Source organism: Podarcis tiliguerta (assembly GCF_965153285.1).
Source record: "Podarcis tiliguerta genome assembly, chromosome: 6".
Classification (NCBI taxonomy): Eukaryota; Metazoa; Chordata; class Lepidosauria; order Squamata; family Lacertidae; genus Podarcis; species Podarcis tiliguerta.
This window is the reverse complement of record NC_139539.1, coordinates 70,618,606-70,639,990: the sequence shown is the minus strand read 5'-3', so window position 1 is coordinate 70,639,990 and position 21,385 is coordinate 70,618,606. Positions and strand designations below refer to the sequence as shown.

The 21,385-nt window shown below is 46.5% G+C and overlaps 1 protein-coding gene across 3 annotated transcripts in view; it reads left to right on the top strand.

The window, feature by feature from the left end:
• Nucleotides 1-12,820: 12,820 nt before the first annotated feature.
• Nucleotides 12,821-21,385, top strand: part of ZNF644 (zinc finger protein 644) — a 75,866-nt gene continuing 67,301 nt past the window's right edge. For 2 of the 3 annotated variants that reach the window (XR_014512313.1, XM_083444817.1), the window contains exon 1: nucleotides 12,821-13,084. The gene's annotated coding sequence lies outside the window, so the exon portion shown is untranslated. The remainder of the gene's footprint in view (nucleotides 13,085-21,385) is intronic. The other variant, XR_014512314.1, reaches the window with a different exon arrangement.

Genomic DNA, 21,385 nt, shown 5'->3' with positions numbered 1-21,385 from the left:
GGATATTTATTTTAATGGCTCAAGAAAGGCGGTCATTATGTATCTGCACAGAACCGGATTTAGGATGGTAAAGGTGGTTCCCCCCCCCACACACCGGGGGCACAAAAAAACCTATAATAATAATATTACCTATATTATACAGGTACCTACTGAGAAGATCCATAAAAAAGCAACTACCAAAAGGAATTATTGTGACAATAAGAAATATTTAACGTGTTGTTTTTTAGTCGTTTAGTCGTGTCCGACTCTTTGTGACCCCATGGACCAGAGCACGCCAGGCACTTCTATCTTCCACTGCCTCCCGCAGTTTAGTCAAACTCATGCTGGTAGCTTCGAGAACACTGTCCAACCATCTCGTCCTTTGTCGTCCCCTTCTCCTTGTGCTTGTGCTCTCCATCTTTCCCAAAATCAGGGTCTTTTCCAGGGAGTCTTCTCTTCTCATGATGTGACCAAAGTATTGGAGCCTCAGCTTCATGATCTGTCCTTCCAGTGACCACTCAGGGCTGATTTCCTTCAGAATGGAGAGGTTTGATCTTCCTGCAGTCCATGGGACTCTCAAGAATCTCCTCCAGCACCATAATTCAAAAGCATCAATTCTTCGGCGATCAGCCTTCTTTATGGTCCAGCTCTCACTTCACTACTGGGAAAACCATAGCTTTAACTATACGGACCTTTGTTGGCAAGGTGATTTTGTTTGGGAAAGGTGCAGGTAGAAGGAAGAAAGCCCGGTGTCATGATGACCCCAGTCTCTGACTCCCCTTCTTCTGGAGATGGGGCCCCTTCACCTACTGGGAGAACTTCTGCAAGAAGAGCTGATGGAGACCATGCTTGGATATGTCGTGGTGACTTCCTTAGATTCAGAGAACTCTGTGAGGTATCTCCCCTGTTCTGTTGGAGTAGACATCCACTGGAGAACGCTGGGCCGCCCAGGAAAGGCAGAGCAAGCCACTGAGCCCCTCCTTTGGCGAGAGTTGCTGAAGCAACATCTAAGCACTGTTCTCATGCTGTCTTCAGCTCTGCATGGAACTGCCACCTCTCCGCTGAGACATCAGAACATCTGTTTCCTTTTGCGCTTCTCTCACCCTTTGGGAGCTCAGTGATGGAGACAAGATCCCATGTTCCGGATCTTATATGCTCAAAAATGGAAACAAGATGAGGTTCCAACAAAGGAAGAAGGGCTTATTAAAATGATGGTTCATGCTAACAGCAAAGATTAGCAATCGAAATTGTGAAACATTCTTTGAGGATTGGAAAGCTTTTGCAGAATATCTAAAGAACTATTATAACTGCAAGAAAACACGAGCAGGATTTGAAATACGAGCAACCGTGGAAAGGCATTGAGGCTAATAATTTAGGATGTATATATTGAGTGTTAAGGGATGCGGGTGGCGCTGTGGGTTAAACCACAGAGCCTAGGGCTTGCCGATCAGAAGGTCGGCGGTTTGAATCCCCGTGACGGGGTGAGCTCTCGCTGCTCGGTCCCTGCTCCTGCCAACCTAGCAGTTCAAAAGCACGTCAAAGTGCAAGTAGATAAATAGGTACCGCTCTGGCGGGAAGGTAAACGGCGTTTCCGTGCGCTGCTCTCGTTCGCCAGAAGTGGCTTAGTCATGCTGGCCACATGACCCAGAAGCTGTACGCCGGCTTCCTCGGCCAATAAAGCGAGATGAGCGTCGCAACCCCAGAGTCGGCCACGACTGGACCTAATGGTCAGGGGTCCCTTTACCTTTACCTTATTGAGTGTTAAAAGGTAAAATATGCAGCGTTAAAGAATAAACATAGAACATCGTGGAGGGGGGGATGGGGAAGTCAATGGATAAATTAAACGTGTTGTTGAGGGTAAAGTATGCAAACTTTTGAAAACTAAATAAACACACACACACACACACACACACACATATATATCTCCCATGTTCAATGCCTGGCATCTGCAGTGAAAAGAATCAAGTAACGGGGTGGTGCAGATTTCTGCTTGAGATTTTGGGCAGCCACAATACCTGGCTGGATGGACAAATAATCAGAGGTGATCTAAGGCAGATTCCTATGTTCCCTCTGCAGCAGCATCTCTGCTCCTTTTGCAAACAACGGTGCTGTAGGAAGACTAGGTGGCAACAGAAGCACACGTGATGGGAAAGAGTGAGCCATGAAACCGACATCCTTCAAACTTTGCCAGCCCGAAATGATGCATTCTTGAGTCAGGAGAGTCGCCGAGAGGCTGAAGCCATATAAAAGAAAGACAAGGCACCGGCGTGCGAATGCTGCCTGCTCTCTCTGGGGCACAATTGTCTCCGACAACCCTGTCAAGAGAGGCTTGGACACATTCTCACTTCCTGGAACAGCTTTCCCGAAATGCCAGCATACATCGGGGAGGATGGTAATAAAATGGACATTGTGTCCTGCAAGAAGATAAAGTTGGCAGTTTAGATGGTTGAGAAACAGTTTGCGATAAGCTTGTGGTTCCATAGAAATTAATCCCAGCCCCTATATTTTATATCAGCCAATCAGAGTGTTCTTAAAGTTCAGGCAGTTAATAATATCTCACATCTTTGTAGCTTAAGGGATACAGTTTTCAAAATTATTGTAGTGGGGGGACAATAAATTCCTGCACCAGGAAGGCTGCATGCCATATAATTTATTTTAGATTTCCATCTTGGGTACATTATGACACTCCGCATGAAAGTCAAATTGTCCATGTAAAATGCTTTCCAGGTGATAAGTTTACCCCGAGGGTTCCTGTAAAATAATAGATTCAGAGTTATATCTGACTCTCACAATCTATAAAGACTAGTTATCAGCTTTTTGAAGGATCTGATAAGCAGGAGCAAAAAAAAAATGTAGCACTTGGAGGCTGACATTTTTCTCATTAATGGGAGTGATGTTAGAGCCACTCGTTCCTTCTGGATTCGGCTGCAAATACTCCACTGATGTACATTTTGGGATGCTGCAGCTCAGAGTGAGTCAAAGTCCATTTGTCTAACCTTGTTCAGAAAAGTACTAGGCTTCTGGCGCTTGTAATATTTCTGCCTTGTACCCAGGCAGCTTTTAAAGCACGGTCGCTCTCTGTATCTTGACCCGTTGCTGAATTCCAAACCATCACAATGTTAATGATTAGATTTGATCTATAGCATGTAGCATATGGATTTTATAAGAAGAGGATTGTTTGCCTTTTATGCTTGGAAGGGGCGAGGGAGGCCTCTAATAGGCAGCGCCACACCCTTCGTGTTCTTTTCTTAACATTCAGAGTCAAAACTAGTTCAACACAGTGGCGTAGCGTGGTTTGCTGGTGCCTGGGGCAGGCGCGCACGAGTGCACTTGCCACAAGTGCGTGCCTCCCCCACTGCAGCCAAATGGGGCTATGTTGCGCTGCTTGCTCACTCATAAAAGGGGGAGCTGGCTGGCCAACACGGCTCTTGGGCGAAACCTTGCCAGCCTGCATGCCTACCTGCAAACTGCCCGTTGTGCAGGATGCAACAGCCATGCAAAGTGAGACTGAGGCTAAGATGGAAGGGCGCATGGCTTTTGTGTCCTTTTCCCGCCACCCTGCCAGCCCTGTGTAGCTTTGCGAGGCTGGGAATGATCTGAATGATTTGTCAGGCAAATCACCCTGTTGAACTCTCACCCCGCTTGCTACTAAATGCAACGAAGAACAAACTCTGCTATAACTTTCAGGGGTTAGAAGCTGGGTGTGATGGAAACCCATCTCCTTCCTGTGTTGAATTTCATTGAACCGACCTCTTGGGCTATGCAGCTGGCTGTCCACCAGCCAAACACCACGCTTTGTATCTGTGGCTTTGGGGAAGCAACCTGCTCTGTTTCAGAGCCACTCAGTGTCCTTGTTTTTCTGAACCAAATCTGTTAAAAATGAATCTGTTTTACCCTGTTAACAATATACATATGGTTATAACCTTCCTGTTTCACAGATGTGGGTGACATTAACAGGCCTTCGACTTTCAGAGTGGATTAAGCCAGACAAATTCTTGTATTCTTTTAGAGAGTGGGTTCCTGGGGTGCTTCAGCTGCTATTTTGGAGAGGCAGGTAGGGGGGATAAGAAGAGAATTGTTCGCCTATTATGCGAGGGAGGGAGACCTCAAATAGACAATGCCACACCCTTCATGTTCTTTTCTTAACATGCAGAGTCAAAACTAGCTCAACACAGTAGCGTAGCGTGGTTTGCTGGTGCCTGGGGCAGGTGTGCATGAGTGCACTCCCCCCCCCCCGCAGCCAAGCGGAGCAGTTGTTCCTGTCTGAAACTTGCCTTGCCTGTCTGTATGTCTACCTGCAAATGGCCTGTTCAGCCTGGAAAATAAACTGATATCGTGAAAGCTCCACAAACCCCAACAGTTGCTCTCTTCTAAAGAAAAGTAACTCTGTAAAGCTGGCCTGACACTTCCCATGTCTGGGAGAGGTAGGGAGAGTAAAACCATAAATTTCTCCTTACATCTGGCATTATTTCTCACTTATGAAAAATTGCACGCTTTGTAAACCTTTTGATCAGCATTCTGCAAACACAAACAAATGCACATTTGGGTCTAGTTATCCTGCAAGGTGCTGTGTTGCTAGCGTATTCAGAACGTTTATTAGGCAAATGCAGCAAAGGGGGGGACAGTCTTCTTAGGCCTCCTCTCCTCTGCCTGCCCCTTCCCTCCCTTTTTTCCCTAGCAGCATCTTTATTTTTCCCTCCTCCGCCGAAAGGTTTTGAAAACAGATCATCTCTGCATTCATATTCCCAGTTGCGACACAAGTGGAATGAGAGATGAATCTTTGCCAGGAAACGGCATTGGTAATACTGTTTCATGTCCTGGCTAACATCTGTAAACATCTGTGCTTGCATACAGATTTCGGCAGGAGATTTCAGAACATATTTATTTAAAAGGTCAAGGAGGAATACAAACCCCATGATGCACTGCACACTAAGTGCTTTAATATGGCTTTCATACAGGTCTCATATTGGACATTTTCCCCTTCTAATTATGCTAACAACCTCCAGCCTGAGGCACGCTGAAAAAATCCTCCATCTGCTTTAGGAAAAACACACACGCAGAAAGCCCCCCCCCCCTTTAAAGCGATCATTCCTTGTTTCTATTCCTAATACGAGCACTTAAAGAGGCACAGCCTGTTTTTTTAAAAAATGGGTTGTGTTCAGCAGTCCTCAATCTCTTTTGAAAGCAGAACATAGGAAGCTTCCTTCTGGAAGATGAGACTGGCCCATCTAGTTTAGTATTTTTCACACTGGCTGGCAGCAACTCTGGAGGAGAGATTTTCCTTGCAAAGCAGATCAGATACTCTACCTCTCAGCTGTGGCCTGTCCCCCAGAACACTCTGTGTGAATTTATAGCTGTGTGGTCCAGATGGCTGCAATCCTAACCATGCTTGTGGGTGCATAAATACCTTTGAACCCAGAGGGACTTAACCCATTCGCTCCAGCATTCCTCAGATGAAAATAGGGACATTTCTCACCCCCCCCCCTTCAACTGGCCCATCTGGACACCCCCCCTCCCATTTTTGTCTTCCGCTCTTGCAGAGTATTTCCTATCAGAAGAAGGGCAAATGCCAGCATCACTACACTGGCGGGACACGGCACACACGCCCTCCGTTGTCCTGAGAAAAACCCTTAATCCCGATTTTATTTAACTCTTTGGTAGATTTACAAACACACACACATGCACACACACCAATAAATAAATTTTGGAAAAGGGGCAAGGTTAGATGCGGATGCACAAAGCATTGGGTTGCCATACAGTGCTACCTTGGTTCCCAAACTTCTTAGTCGTTGAACAAATTGGCTCCCAAATGCTGCAAACCCAGAATTGAGTGTTCCAGTTTGTGAACGTTTTTGGGAAGCTGAACATCCAGCACAGCTTCTGGGCCTTCCGATTGAGTGCAGGAAGCTCCTGCAGCCAATCAGAAGCTGCGCCTTGGTTCTTGAAAGGTTTCGGGAGTCAAACGGACTCCCAGAATGGATTAAGTTTGAGAACCAAGGTACCACTGTATTTCAAAAAGTAAACACCAGGACTCCCCAAAAGGCGTTTTTAAGGAAACCACCGGGAAAGTCCAGATGTATGGCAAGACTCCTTCCACTTCGCTCCACCTTTCTTCCCACCCTTTCCTCTGCCTGCCCGTCAGAGCCAGCACATTATGAGGAGCTGGGACTCAGCAATGGCAGCCTCTTCTTCTCCTTGCCTCTTCTCCAGCAGCCTCTACAAGCTGCCCAAAGAGGGAGACTGGCTGAGGCAGCCATGGAGAGGCAAGGAGATGATCCTTCACTATCACCACCGCCCGGCCATCATCACTGCAGCTTCCCCATCTCTGTAGGAGTTGTGGACGCAATTTGATGATTTTTCCGAACTGTATACCACTTGGCTCCTTGCCTCTCCTTGGGTTGCTTGCTCCTGTGTTTTGAAAAATTTGGAATGCTGGCTCCGAAGCCTCAATTCTCACATTCCTTTTGAAAACGCTCGAGTCCCTGTGTCTTAAAGCATGAGAGCCAGGTCAAAGTTTATTATCACTGCACTTGCGCCAGGAAGGTTAGCCAACTCTTTCTACAACAAACAATTAAAATGCTAGTACGTAGGAGAGCCAAGGAGCAGATCTCTCTGGCATTAGGAACAGAAACCATAGTCAACATTATGTTCCAGGTGAAACACATCTGAAATATTGGTTCAGTGGGGGAAAAATACAGTAGGTACAGTGGTACCTCGAGTTACTGTATTTTTCGCTCTATAAGACGCACCAGACCAGAAGGCACGCCTAGTTTTTGGAGGAGGAAAACAAGAAAAAAATATTCTAAATCTCAGAAGCCAGAACAGCAAGAGGGATTGCTGTGCAAGGAAAGCAGTGATCCCTCTTGCTGTTCTGGCTTCTGGGATAGCTGTGCAGCCTGCATTTGCTCCATAAGACGCACACACATTTCCCCTTACTGTTTAGGAAGGAAAAAGTGAGTCTTATATAGCAAAAAATACAGTACATATGCTTCAGGTTACAGACTCTGCTAACCCAGAAATAGTACCTCGGGCTAAGAACTTTGCTTCAGGATGAGAACAGAAATTGTGCTCCGGCGGCGCGGCTGCTGCGGGAGGCCCCATTAGCTAAAGTGGTGCTTCAGGTTAAGAACAGTTTCAGGTTAAGAACGGACCTCGGGAATGAATTAAGTATGTAACCCGAGGTACCACTGTATATGAAAAGGAGAATTCCTGGATGCCCGGATCCAGGTTTGGGGCGAGTACTCCTTGGTGAGTAGACCCCAGCACCGATTTAAAACCACAAAACATGCAGCAAAGTAAAGCATGAAAATAATACTGGCTGTTCGGCCTTTAAAATATGGTCTTCCAAGTTCCTTATGAAGTTTCCCTCTTGCTCTAGCATAGAAAAAGACCACACATTTGGTAAGTTTAAAATGGTTTACCGTATTTTTCGTCCCATAGGACGCTCCGTCCCATAGGACGCACCTAGTTTTTTTGGGGGGAAATAAAGGAAAAAAAAATTTCCTTTATTTTCCCCCCAAAAGCAGGTCCGGGAAACCCAACCAGGTCGAGGAACAGCGGGGTGGCGGCGCTGCGCCTCCCTGCTGTCCCCCGAGCTTGTGGGGCTGGCCAATGTCTGCCCGGCGTGAGGGGCGCCCTGAAGCAGAGCGCCCCTCGCGCCAGGCAGCAGGCTGCTATCCGCAGCGTGGGGAGCGCTGCAGGGAACTCCTGGAGGGCTCCCCACGCTGCGGATGTATGCCTGGCGTGAGGGGCGCCCTGAAGCAGAGCGCCCCTCGCGCCAGGCAGCAGGCTGCTATCTGCAGCGTGGGGAGCGCTGCGGGGAACTCCTGGAGGGCTCCCCACGCTGCGGGTGTCCGCCTGGCGTGAGGGGCGCCCTGAAGCAGAGCGCCCCTCGCGCCAGGCAGCAGGCTGCTATCTGCAGCGTGGGGAGCGCTGCGGGGAACTCCTGGAGGGCTCCCCACGCTGCGGGTGTCCGCCTGGCGTGAGGGGCGCCCTGAAGCAGAGCGCCCCTCGCGCCAGGCAGCAGGCTGCTATCTGCAGCGTGGGGAGCGCTGCGGGGAACTCCTGGAGGGCTCCCCACGCTGCGGGTGTCCGCCTGGCGTGAGGGGCGCCCTGAAGCAGAGCGCCCCTCGCGCCAGGCAGCAGGCTGCTATCTGCAGCGTGGGGAGCGCTGCGGGGAACTCCTGGAGGGCTCCCCACGCTGCGGGTGTCCGCCTGGCGTGAGGGGCGCCCTGAAGCAGAGCGCCCCTCGCGCCAGGCAGCAGGCTGCTATCTGCAGCGTGGGGAGCGCTGCGGGACCTCCTGGAGGGCTCCCCACGCTGCGGGTGTCTGCCTGGCGTGAGGGGCGCCCTGAAGCAGAGCGCCCCTCGCGCCAGGCAGCAGGCTGCTATCTGCAGCGTGGGGAGCGCTGCGGGGAACTCCTGGAGGGCTCCCCACGCTGCGGGTGTCCGCCTGGCGTGAGGGGCGCCCTGAAGCAGAGCGCCCCTCGCGCCAGGCAGCAGGCTGCTATCTGCAGCGTGGGGAGCGCTGCGGGACCTCCTGCAGCGTTCCCCATGCTGCGGGTGTCTGCCTGGCACGAGGGGCGCCCTGAACTAGAGCGCCCCTCGCGCCAGGCAGCAGGCTGCTATCTGCAGCGTGGGGAGCGCTGCGGGGAACTCCTGCAGCGTTCCCCATGCTGCGGGTGTCTGCCTGGCACGAGGGGCGCCCTGAAGCAGAGCGCCCCTCGCGCCAGGCAGCAGGCTGCTATCTGCAGCGTGGGGAGCGCTGCGGGGAACTCCTGCAGCGTTCCCCATGCTGCAGATGTATGCCCGGCGCGAGGGGCGCTCTGCTTCAGGGCGCCCCGCCCGCCGGGCTGCAGGCTGCTATCCGCAGCGTGGGGAGCGCTGCAGGGAACTCCTGGAGGGCTCCCCACGCTGCAGGTGTCTGCCTGGCGTGAGGGGCGCTCTGCTTCAGGGCACCCCTCGCGCCAGGCGGCAGGCTGCTATCCGCAGCCTAGACATCCCTGCGGGACCTCCTGCAGGGCTGCCTAGGGTGCGGATGTGTTCCCCAAGCGCCGGGCGCTCTGCTTTCAGGGCGCCCGACGCTCCGGGAAGCAGGCTGCTATCCGCAGCCTAGACATCCCTGCGGGACCTCCCGCAGGGCTGCCTAGGCTGCGGATGTCTTCCTGAAGCCTGGAGAGCGAGAGGGGTTGGTGCGCACCGACCGCTCTCGCTCTCCACGCTTCAGCGAAAGCCTGCATTCGCCCCATAGGACGCACCCAGATTTCCGCTTCATTTTTGGAGGGGGAAAAGTGCGTCTTATAGGGCGAAAAATACGGTACTTACAGCGCTGTCCGCAGACACTTCCGGGTCACGTGGCCAGCGTGACAAGCTGCATCTGGTGAGCCAGCGCAGCACACGGAACGCCGTTTACCTTCCCGCTGGTAAGCGGTCCCTATTTATCTACTTGCACCCGGGAGTGCTTTCGAACTGCTAGGTTGGCAGGCGCTGGGACCGAACAACGGGAGCGCACCCTGCCGCGGGGATTCTATTTCTTAATCAGCTTTTATTTCCTTAAATATCCAGTGTTTAATTTTATACTAAACCATCGTCAAAAGCCATGTTTAAATTCAAAATTTATAAGAATGCAGATTCTCTTCTCTCTCTACTTTTTCTTAATTAAATCCCCCATTGACTTTTAAGGTTCCTATTGTTGTTTTCATCTCAATAGGAATTTTTAAAAGCTCCTTAACAAGATCTCAAAGGGGTGATAAATCTAAGCAATTGTCCTTATTAGTAGTAGATTATCCACTTGGGTCTTTAACAGCCATAGAAATATTTAAAACCATTGGGATTAAAGTAGAAAGTACCCCCCCCTCCATCCGCCTCAAATACTAAACAACTTGTGAATCGGTCGCCCACGTTCCCAAATTAAATTAAATGGTATTTTGTTGATTCTACACATTTTTCAGCAATTAGGTGTTTGCTGATAAATCTTAAGGGTTTGGCTCTTCAGGCAATTGCCTTTATCAAGGGAAATAAAATGCAGGATTTCCCTGGATTCTTTTGTTAACGACTTTAACGAGACTTGTTTCTCATCGCTTTCTCCTGTGCAATACATCGTGAGAAAAGTCAGCACTGCGAGGCAAAGTTCCTGTAGGTTCTGAATACTTACTCTCTTTTTAAAATGAAAGCTGGGAATTTGGGTATTATGGTTCATTGGAGTAGGGTGGGTAGGGGACTGTGTCCCCCCCCACCCCCACCCCAATGGATACCCATGAGTGCGATATATACAGACATGCCTATGCAGAGAGCCAGTGTGGTGTAGTGGTTAAGAGCGGTAGTCTCGTAATCTGGTGAACCGGGTTCGCGTCTCTGCTCCTCCACATGCAGCTGCTGAGTGACCTTGGGCTAGTCACACTTCTCTGAAGTCTCTCAGCCCCACTCACCTCACAGAGTGTTTGTTGTGGGGGAGGAAGGGAAAGGAGAATGTTAGCTGCTTTGAGACTCCTTAAAGGGTGTGAAAGGCAGGATATCAAATCCAAACTCTTCTTCTTCTTCTTCCTCAGTACTTTTTTTCTTTAAAAATGTTCAGGGGTACTCTCATTAAATGCTCACTTCCATCTGAGACTCAGGAAACACCATGACAGGAAACGAGGCTGCCATTGGGGGTAGCAATGGAACTGATGGTTCACCGTACTAGAGAAGAAACTAATGTTTTTAAATTTTTAGTTTCTTCACCCGCTAGATTCACAAAATGTTTAGGGGTATGCGTCCCCCCAGAAAAAAAAAGCACTGTGCATATGAATTATGTATTTCCGTCCCCAAAATTCAAGTACAGGCTGTGTTAAGCGAACAGAGATAAAGTTAAAGAATAAAAGTTTCCACAGGGGTGTTTTCATATCTTTCATTTTCTTTTCCCAAGTAAAACATTGCTTTCCACCCTCCTCTAGTACAGCTGTATTGCGAGCCAAGTTTGCATCCCAGTATACACAGAGGTGGTTAGCTTGGGAAAGCAACGAGAATACTAAATGATTACTAATAACACTTAATCAAATGCCAGTAAGCCTTTTCTATATTAATGCTCTCCTTTTGAGGATAGATTGAGTCGCATTTTATTAAAGAATGGAGAAAGTAACTCAGGAGTAACTCTTTAATCTTCAGCTGGAAAATGCAATTTTGAAAACCATTATCTTAGGAATGCAGTAATCAAACCAAGTAATCACAGATGTTAAGCCTGCTTTGAATATTATTTAAAATACTTCCTGGATGAAAACAAAAATTGACAGGGCCATGTCAGCATCTGCTGGGCTGCTGCTTTGTTTAAGCAGTTGCACATATTAACAAGAAAGGTTTATTCAAATGTGTTTTTGTGCCGGTGTGATTCTTCCTGGAAGTATCAAAGACTCTAAAGTCATTACGTGATTCATAAATATTTTCATTTTCCATTTGTTCCCACACAGGCTGTTAGGATTACACCGCAATTATTATTATTCTTTTGTTTTAATAAGCACGTTCTTCTAAGAAGAACAAAATCATTTTCACCAGCTGTATCCTGGGGCTCAGATGGTGCAAAGGGAAAGAACTGAAGGGGAATCTGGCCCATATCTCTTCTAACATTATACTATCATCTCATTTTCACCCTACATTAGGGCTGCCATATGTCTGGATTCCCCCGGACATTACTGGGATTTGAAAGGTGGAATTGACACCTGGATGGAATATCTGAAAGGTGGCACTTTTGTCCTGGCGTTTTTGTAAAAAAAAAAATAGCTCAACAATATTTGGGGTTTCCTTAAGAAAAAACTTTAAAATAATTGATTTCCGGACAGAAAAGTTGTTAAGCTTTTTTTAGTTTTGCCCACAAAGCTGTTAAGGAGCTGCTTTTATGGAAAATAGCACTGTCGACATGGGCTTCTGTATGTCCGGAATTTCGCAGACATTTATTTTATCCATTTCCACTCAACCATTGCTACTGTATCCTTTCTTTTAGCAAGATAACCAGGTGACAGCAAAAACTGCAAAAAAAATTAGCAGGGGCAATTAGAATAATATCTAATACAGTGGTACCTCGGGTTAAGTATTTAATTTGTTCCGGAGGTCCGTTCTTCACCTGAAACTATTCTTAACCTGAAGCACCACTTTAACTAATGGGGCCTCCTGCTGCTGCCGCGCCGCCAGAGCATGATTTCTGTTCTCGTCCTGAAGCAAAGTTCTTAAGCCGAGGTACTATTTCTGGGTTAGCGGAATCTGTAACCTGAAGCGTATGTAACCTGAAGCGTATGTAACCTGAAGCGTATGTAACCCGAGGTACCACAGTATTTGATTATTGACGTAAAGCTCCAGAATGTATTTTGTCTGGTTGAGTTTTTACCTCTAGCTTCAATACATTTTTTATTTTATTTTCTTGCTAAGGCTCGTGGCTGATGCAAATCAAGGTTCTTCCTGCTCTTGTAGGCTTCACAGCTGAGTGAGGTTTTGAACCCAGGTCTGTACACTGGGCAGCAGTGGCTCTCCAGGGTTTTTCAACGGGGGCATTCCCAGCCGATCACTTTGTGCTGTGGACATCCCTAAGCTTGGGAGCTATGCACTTTCTACATTGGGATGGTCTCCCTTTAGAAATGTTGCTGAATAAGGAATAATATGATCTGTGAGAGGACAGGAGAGGTGACCTCAAAGAGAGATGGTTCGGCAAAGCTACAGACCAGACAGCAGGTGCCTCAAAGTTCTGGACAAACATCCTGGTTCAGGAGGGGCACAATTGGCCCAGGGTCAAGGTGGGTGGGTTGCCAAGGAAACCATGACCCACCCTCCTTTATGACATCTCTTGTTGATGGCCTATAAAACAACCACCACAGGTGTCCATTGTGGGTTAGGAAGCAGGAGACAGGGAAGTGTTTCAGTTTGTTTTTGGTTTGTTTTGGTTTTCTGACTTTGTGTTTTCTTATTTTGAATTGGTTATTTTAATATCTTGATTTTTATTTTAGTATTCTTAATTGTTTTAGTGTCTTTCTGCATATTTTGTATATAGAGAAACAACCAGGGTTATGCACAAGGTTCAGTGGGCATTTTAGGTGGATAGTTTAGGTGGGGATCTTCATGAAAGAATTGCCCAGCATGTGTAAACTGTAAGTAGGTTTTTCTGCTTCTCTTTATTTCCTGGGGTGAGGGTCTGTGGTCCCCTGCGTGGTCAAAGCCTTGGCACCCCTTGGCTTCCGGTTCTTCCTGTCTTAATGGAAGCAGCTCCCACGACAGTGGAAGACCGTTGGCGAGGGAAAAACAGGGATGATTGAGGGGAATTATCCATGCAAATTTCCCCCAGGGACAGGGGGAACAGACTTCACTCACAATTGGTCTCGGTACCTGGCTCTCGCTCTGGCATGGATTGCGAGAGGCAGGGAGATGCTGAATGCAAAAGCACTTCACCTGCCGAAAACCCTCTTCAACAGGCACAATGGCACTTTTCCCTCTCATGCTATTGGATCCGCTCTCACTTAGATAAATTGCCCCCACCTCACTGTACAACCCTTTACCCGAAGGTTTCTTTTCCCTTCCTCTTTAAAATTCTAACCCTGATTATCCTGTGGGGGACCTTTGTGAGGGGATGTTTAGTAAGTTGGAGTCTCGGATAGGTTTTCTTTAAATAAACAATAAAGATTTATTTAAGGCTAGATAGTATATCACACAAATGGATTAAACTTAGGTTACTTCAGGAATACAGTGCGATTTCACTTTAATTTGTCCTCAGTTATTTTTGCGTTATATGTTTGGTTCCTTTATATGGTGATACTTTCTTTCAGTTATCCGCCCCTTTAACAATCCTGCTCCTGAGGCACTTTAAGTAATAGACCAAAGGGCTCTCCACACCCCTCCCTTCACTGGGTTTGGGAGTATCTTCTTTTCCTTAGAAGAATCTCTCCCCTCCAGACTAGATTTGAGTCCCAAGTAGGCTGTTTCTTTCCAGCTCCTACTTCTCCTGGTTCAACATCTGCCTTCCAGTCAACTTCCGGTCAATTCCTCCTACAGGACACCACACACTGTCCTTCACAATACAGTGTACGCTCAGAGTGGAAGCTGTTTTTCCAAAACCAACTCTTTTCCCCATTCACTCTTAATACCTCAGCCTGTCTTCTAACCTGTCTCCCTACCTATCTCCCAACCTCTCCAACCTCAATTCCAACCCACCTTAACCAACTCTCACTCTCCAATAACCCTCCTGGAACCACGGCCAATCAGAGGCTGCCATTCATTAACCATTTGCTGGGAGGGAAAGAAAAGAGAAACACTTGTTGATCCAACCAGTCCAGCAAAACCAACATTTTCGTCACACCCTCCAACACTGCCGTTAAGAAGCAGAGGCTCTCCTGTTAATTAGAGTTAAATTGGACTGAAGTGCAGGCACGTTCTAGAAAAGATGAGATCACAAACTGCGGAACATAAACAACCACAAGGATTTTAAGGTTTGAATTTGAGATAAAACTTCATTCAGTGCAAAAGATGGTGGGGGGGGGGGGAGGAGAGCCTATGGCTTTTTTATTTAAAGTTTTCTTCTCCGCATTTATGATTTGGCAACCCTTCTCCGAATGTTTAGTTCAAATTATATTTGTACAAGCGAGGACGGAAGAAATTGGATTATAGATATGGAACTGTGTAAAAAAAAGGAAAAAGGGAGAGAAGCTATATTTTGCAAACGGTTTACAATGGAAACTTAGAGCTGACACTTCCCTATCCTTTATTATTTTACAGTTCTGAACTGAATAACACTAAGAGGCTTGGAATTTAATTTAATTGGAAGTATAATTGCTAATTTTTCTTCAGTTGGACAGAAGGTTGAAAGGAGTCTGTGAACTTGCCAAGGAACTGATAAGGTTCATTATTGAGTCATCTGCAGTTCGACAGACTACTTTTCTTCCCAGGCTGAGAGGGAAAATTGTGAAAACAGGTTATTTATTGGGACAGAGTGATTTTTGCAGCTGTTGTTAATACAGTGGTACCTTGGGTTAAGTACTTAATTCGTTCCGGAGGGCTGTACTTAACTTGAAACTGTTCTTAACCTGAAGCACCACTTTAGCTAATAGGGCCTCTTGCTGCTGCCGCACCACCGGAGCACAATTTCTGTTCTCATCCTGAAGCAAAGTTCTTAACCCGAGGTAATATTTCTGGGTTAGCGGAGTCTATAACCTGAAGCGTATGTAACCTGAAGCGTATGTAACCCGAGGTACCACTGTAATGCTAAGGCAGGGTTTCTCAAACTTGGGTATCCATCTGTTTTTGGACTACAGTTCCCATCATCCATGACCGCAGGTCCTGCTAGCTAGGGGAAATGGGAGTTGAAGTCCAACAACAGTTGGAGACCCAAGTTTGAGAAACCCTGATCTAAGTGGAACCCAGCTCTCCGTAAGGCCAATTGAAGCAATACTCACTGCAATCTTTAAAAAGTGGGGAGGAGCATTAGAACATTAAGTCTAGAGGTGCTCCTGCCATAAGAACAGTGTGTTCAGAGTCTAAAATTACCAAACCCCACCACAATCAGGGAGGGGGTGATGGAAGATCCGGTGGTGTTGCAGGTCAGAGTAGGTAATGCTCTCAAAAGTCTCATCTGGTTTAACAGAGGTATGCATGGCGAGATCCAGGATTTGTCTTTATTTGTCTCCTTGTGTGTGAAGCAAGCATGTTTTTTTAAAAAATAATTGCCGTGGATTTGGTCTTTCAGCAGTGTAACAAAGAACCCGGCTTAAAATAATAGTGAGCTGCCATCTGCTGGTATGAAAGTGTTATGTGGTGTGATAAGACTGGATTTTGTTTATTATCCTGGATGTTTATTTGAGAGGTGCATTACAGTGGTACCTCGGAAATCGAATGGAATCCATTTCAGAAGTCCATTCGACTTCCAAAACATTCAGAAACCAAAGGCTGGAAGCTCTTGCAGCCAATTGGAAGCCACAACGGATGTTTGGGTTCCAAAGAACGTTCACAAACCGGAACACTCACTTCTGGGTTTGCGGAGTTCAGGAGCCAAAACATTCAACTCACAAGGCATTTGGGATCCAAGGTACAACTGTATTATGCTTTTGTAACTGGCAGGTTACACAGTGAATTAGAGGCAGCTTGCCAATGTAACTCATAAAATGAGGCATCCCCGTTGGAGCAGCAGTTTCCGTATCGTGAGGGACAGTATGTGTTATGTGAGGAAATAATGAGAAATCTAGCGAAAACAAAAGCATTATTTTGACTTCCTTCTTGTCCAGTTTGGCCGTAGTTCTCATGCGAAATCTCACTAAGGGTTGCAGTACAGTGGTACCTCGAGTTACATATGCTTCAGGTTACAGACTCCGCTAACCCAGAAATAGTGCTTCAGGTTAAGAACTTTGCGTCAGGATGAGAACAGAAGTCATGCTCTGGTGGCGCGGCAGCGGCGGGAGGCCCCATTAGCTAAAGTGGTGCTTCAGGTTAAGAACAGTTTCAGGTTAAGTACGGACCTCCGGAACGAATTAAGTACTTAACCCGAGGTATCACTGTAGTGACCAAATACTCCTCCCTTATTTGCAATGGCGGCCACCTGAGAAGCGCCGGAACTGAGTTCCAGTGAGTTCCAGCTGGGAAAAAAAGCCCTGGAGATATGTGTGTTTTAAACCCATTTTTAAATTTAATAATATTTAAACCTGAAACGTGGCGTTCACTGCGTGGTTTATACGAGTGGCTACAGAGAGCACTGTTGTGCCTTTATTACCTTCAGTTGCAGTATAGAACTAAGGTACTGAGGTGGCTGTTGAGGGAAATTGCTTTATTTCCCACATTTCTTTGCCTTTTGATGCTTAATTTCTTCCCAGCAAGTGGTATTCAGAGGCATACTGCCTCCGATAGTGGAAGCAGAACATAACCATCCATCATGGTTAGAAGCCACTGGTAGCCTTATCCTCCGTGAATTTGTCTAAATTCCATTTACAGCCATAAGAGTTGGTGGTTATCACTACATTTGATGGGAGCAAATTCCACAGTTTGACAGTAGGACTCAGCTGTCAGAAGTGCATGCAGGAGCCAGGCCCTGTAACCAGTAGGGCTTCGCAGGACTGGGGCCTTCCTTAAGTTTGTTTTGAAGAGGCAAGGTGTGGCCACACAGGTGAGGCCGATTGGTAACTCACAGCCGGGAAGGGATATAAGGTCCGCATTTCACTTCGGCTCTTTGCCACAGCAACATGCTTCCTGCCTTGCTGCATTTGGCGTTTTGCTTCCTGATCCTTGGGCCTTGGTTTCTTGACTCCCTGCTCCCTGATCCTCGGACCCTTGTTTTTGTGACTCCCTGCTTCCTGACCCTTGGACCCTTGGCTTCTTGACTCCCGGCTCTCTGACCCTCAGGCTCCTGGCTTCCTGACTCCTGGCTTCTGGACTCTCATTCCTGCTCCCACCCCGCCAGCTTGCTCCCGGTCCCGACATCAGCAAAGAAAAAGTGTTTTAAATGTGTTACAACACCGTGACACCAGGTGGCGCTGTGGAGTTCCGTCTTTCACCAGCATGCTTTCCTGTTACAGTGGTACCTTGGTTTTCGAACAGCTTAGTTCTTGAACAACTTGGAACCCGAACGCTGCAAGCCTGGAAGTAAGTGTTCCATTTGCGAACTTTTTTCGGAAGCCAAACGTGCTACACTTCCAATTTGAGTGCCACACTTCCCTTCTGAGTACTATGCTGAGGTCTGTCGGCTGGCGAGTCCTGAGCACAAATGCAACAGGGAGGTGATATTTGGAGTTTGTATTTGACGCTTTTGTTTTTGCTTTTTATTTTGCGTTTTTGTTTTTGGGGCTTTTTCGGTTAATTTGTTTTTGCGACTGTGCAGAACCCAGTTCGGTACATTGTTTATTGCTTTCATTTTATGGATCAATGACCTCGTTAGATAGTAAAATTCATGTCAAATTGCTGTTTTAGGGGTTGTTTTTAAAAATCTGGAATGGATTAAGCCATTTTGCATTACTTTCTATGGGAAAGCGCGCCTTGGTTTTAGAACGCTATTGAGCATCACCCAAAACACCCCAAATGCTGAACAAAACGAATGGCTTTTCTTTTTAAATGCCTTTAAAATGGCACAGCTACCCTCTCATTTGTAGCTTATTATTATTATTATTATTTGTTCCTATTGTAAGTGACATCAAAGCAGTTTCAAAGGAAAGGGGCAAGGGGGGGGGGGGAAATAGGCCAGCCCTTCATCTGAAATTGAAGATGAGGAGCAGGGATTTGTAATGTTTCTCAGGTTTCTTTCCTCAGAGCGAGGTTGGCAGGTATGAGAGGAAGTTAAAGATTTATTTTTGGTACTACTTACCAGATGTCACACTTGCTCTTCGGAGACAGTTGCTTTCATCTTTCGCAGTACCTGTTCCGGGAGCGACGAAAATGTGATTTTCATCCCATTTTAAGCAGTGTAGCACATACTCTTTGCATGCCATTGAAGGCAGTGGTGGTGGGGGCCTGGATTGCTTGAGAAGGCTTCAGGCAGAGACTTTAGGTGTCATTTAAAAACTAAGCACATCTATACCAGCTTTGTTGGTTCTGGAATAGTCATAAAGGAATCCTATATAGCAGGGGCTCCCAAACGATCCCTCCGATGGACCACTTGAAACTATCCGAGGGTTTTGGCAGACCGCTTAATTTTTTCCCCTTTTCCTTTTTTTTGCCTGTAGTAGTAGTAGTAATATTTTTTTATTTATAACCACTCATCTGGCTGGGCTTCCCCAGCCACTTTGGGCGGCTTCCAACAGAATATTAAAAACACGATAAAACATCAAACATTAAAAACTTCCCTAAACAGGGCTGCCTTCAGATGTCTTCTAAAAGTTAGATGTTTATTTCCTTGATATCTGAAGGGAGGGTGCCACTACCAAGAAGGCCCTCTGCCAGGTTTCCTATAACCTCAGTTCTCGCAGTGAGGGAACTGCCAGAAGGCCCTCAGAGCTGCACCTCAGTGTTTGGGCTGAGCGATGGAGGTGGAGACGCTCCTTCAGGTATACTGGGCCGAGGCCATTTAGCAGTTGTATTATAGCCTTGTCTTTGCCGCCCTGGAGAAAGCATTCCCCAAGCACAGGGCCACCACTGAAAAGACCTGTTCTTGTGTTATCATCCTCTCAATCTCTCTCGTGGAGCGGGAAACACAAAGATGGACCTCGGAGGATGATTGCATGTTCTGGATTGGGTCATGTGGGGAAAGGTGGTCCTTGAGCTCCGAGGGTCCTAAGGTTTTATAGATCAAGATGTACACTTTGAATTGAGCCTGGAGACCAACTGGTAGCCAGAACTGATGTTATATGGGCAATATAATTCTCGTGGCAAGGAGAAACAAAGGGAGCGGCTTTTGAGACTGACAGCAGTTTCGGAAACAAAGACATTCCCTTTGATACCCATACTTTGTCAGTATTCACGACAACATTAACTTACGGAGACCTTGGGTAGCGTGGGGAACGTTTAACAGCAAAAGGCCCAAACTCCAGGCATTTGTCAAAGTGAAACTTTGTGAATGACTAATATCCTAATCTGTCAGGCAGTGCATGCAAAAGAGATGCTGAGCGCCACTCTGCCTGCTGATAGGAATTTGGCCCATGAAGGTGCAAGATGATTAATCAGTGAGGGATTCTCCCCCCACCCCTAACTATTAATGTTATGTTTGGGAGCGGCTGCCCGCAGCTCATTAAAGCGTAGAAAATTTGAATTCAAGTGTGAAGGACAGTACAAAACATATTCTCTGCGCATCCTCTGCTTGAGCCTTGGAGATTAGAAAAATGAAGTAGTGAAGGAAGCTCTTCCTGTGATAACACTGACCCAGTGTGGTTTCATGTGGGTTTTTTTTTTTTAAGTGTCAGGCCTGTCAGGAGTTATTTAGATGGGTACGGGCAAAAAAGGATTGACTATAAAGCTGTCAGGAACTTGTGAGGACAGGGTGAAGGTAAGCAGCTGCTAATATAAAAGTGGGTGATTTAGATTACATTCATGCTAGATGATGATGAAGAAGAAGTTTGGATTTGATATCCCGCTTTATCACTACCCTAAGGAGCCTCAAAGCGGCTAACATTCTCCTTTCCCTTCCTCCCCCACAACAAACACTCTGTGAGGTGAGTGGGGCTGAGAGACTTCAGAGAAGCGTGACTGGCCCAAGGTCATCCAGCAGCTGAATGTGGAGGATCAGGGATGAGCATGTGCCTCTTTGAAAGGTACAGCTAAGTACAATTTTAAATGGGCTTTGTTCCAGCTTAACTACAATAGCCTCTCCAGAGGACCCCATTCTAGCTGGGGTGCCAGCAATGATGTTAGAGATCCAGGGATCCTGTAAGAAGTCTCAGACTATGGTCTCCCTCACACACATACCCAGGAGTATAGAATGGAGTATACAGTGGTGCCTCGCAAGACGAAAAGAATCCGTTCCGGGAGTCTCTTCGTCTTGCGGTTTTTTCGTCTTGCGAAGCAAGCCCATTAGCAGATTAGCGCTATTAGCGGTTTAGCGGCTATTAGCGGCTATTAAAGGCTTAAGGGATTAGCGGATTAGCTGCTAAAAGGCTATTAGCAGCTTAGTGCCTTAGAAAAAGGGGGTGGGGAGCGACAAAAAAACCCCAGGAATCGCAAGACAAGCCCATAGGAAATTCGTCCTGCGAAGCACCTCCAAAACGGAAAATATGCCTCCAGTATGCCTCGTGACCTATATGGTGTAATCTAAACCACTCAGGACTCAGCTACAATAGTCAAATGACAACGCTATAAATGTGTTATAACACGGTGACACCAGATGGTGCTGTAGAGCTGAAATCGCAACTCAATTCTATTTTCCACTGTGAGCTTTAAAAGGGGTTTGTTTTTTCCTCAGAGTTTTCCAGAGCATTTTTTTATAACTGTAGATCTAGCCCCAGACTATATATGCATTAAGTAAATCCTGGGAATAAGGGGAGACACGTCCAAGTGTCTCCAGCATGCTGTGTGCATGTGTTAAAGGATATTCAGAGCATTTGTTCACAGAGGCAAATTCTTTGTCTTAGTGCAGGGGACTCTTTAAATGTATCACAGAATTATTGTTATCAATTGATTATATTAATTGATGATATTGCTACGGTGTTTAAATTAATTCCCCTGGTTCATTAAATTAACAAATTCCCACTCTACTTGCAATTCCTAATCCAGACTTTTACACTCTCTGATCTGCATTGAACGATAAGCTAATGCACTTGATATATTCCTATTATCATTTGTTCAAACCACCCTTAAAAGCCACACAATCTTCCAACTTTTTATATTTGATTTACTGTTTCAAATTCTACCATGCCAATTAAAGAGAATTTAGGTGCAATATATACTTTTCATCCCAGACTAATAAAACAATAAGACAGAAGCGATTATTTTAAAATCCCTTTGTTTTTTCTTTTATATATGTTTTTATCTTTGATCAGTTGTAGATAAAATAG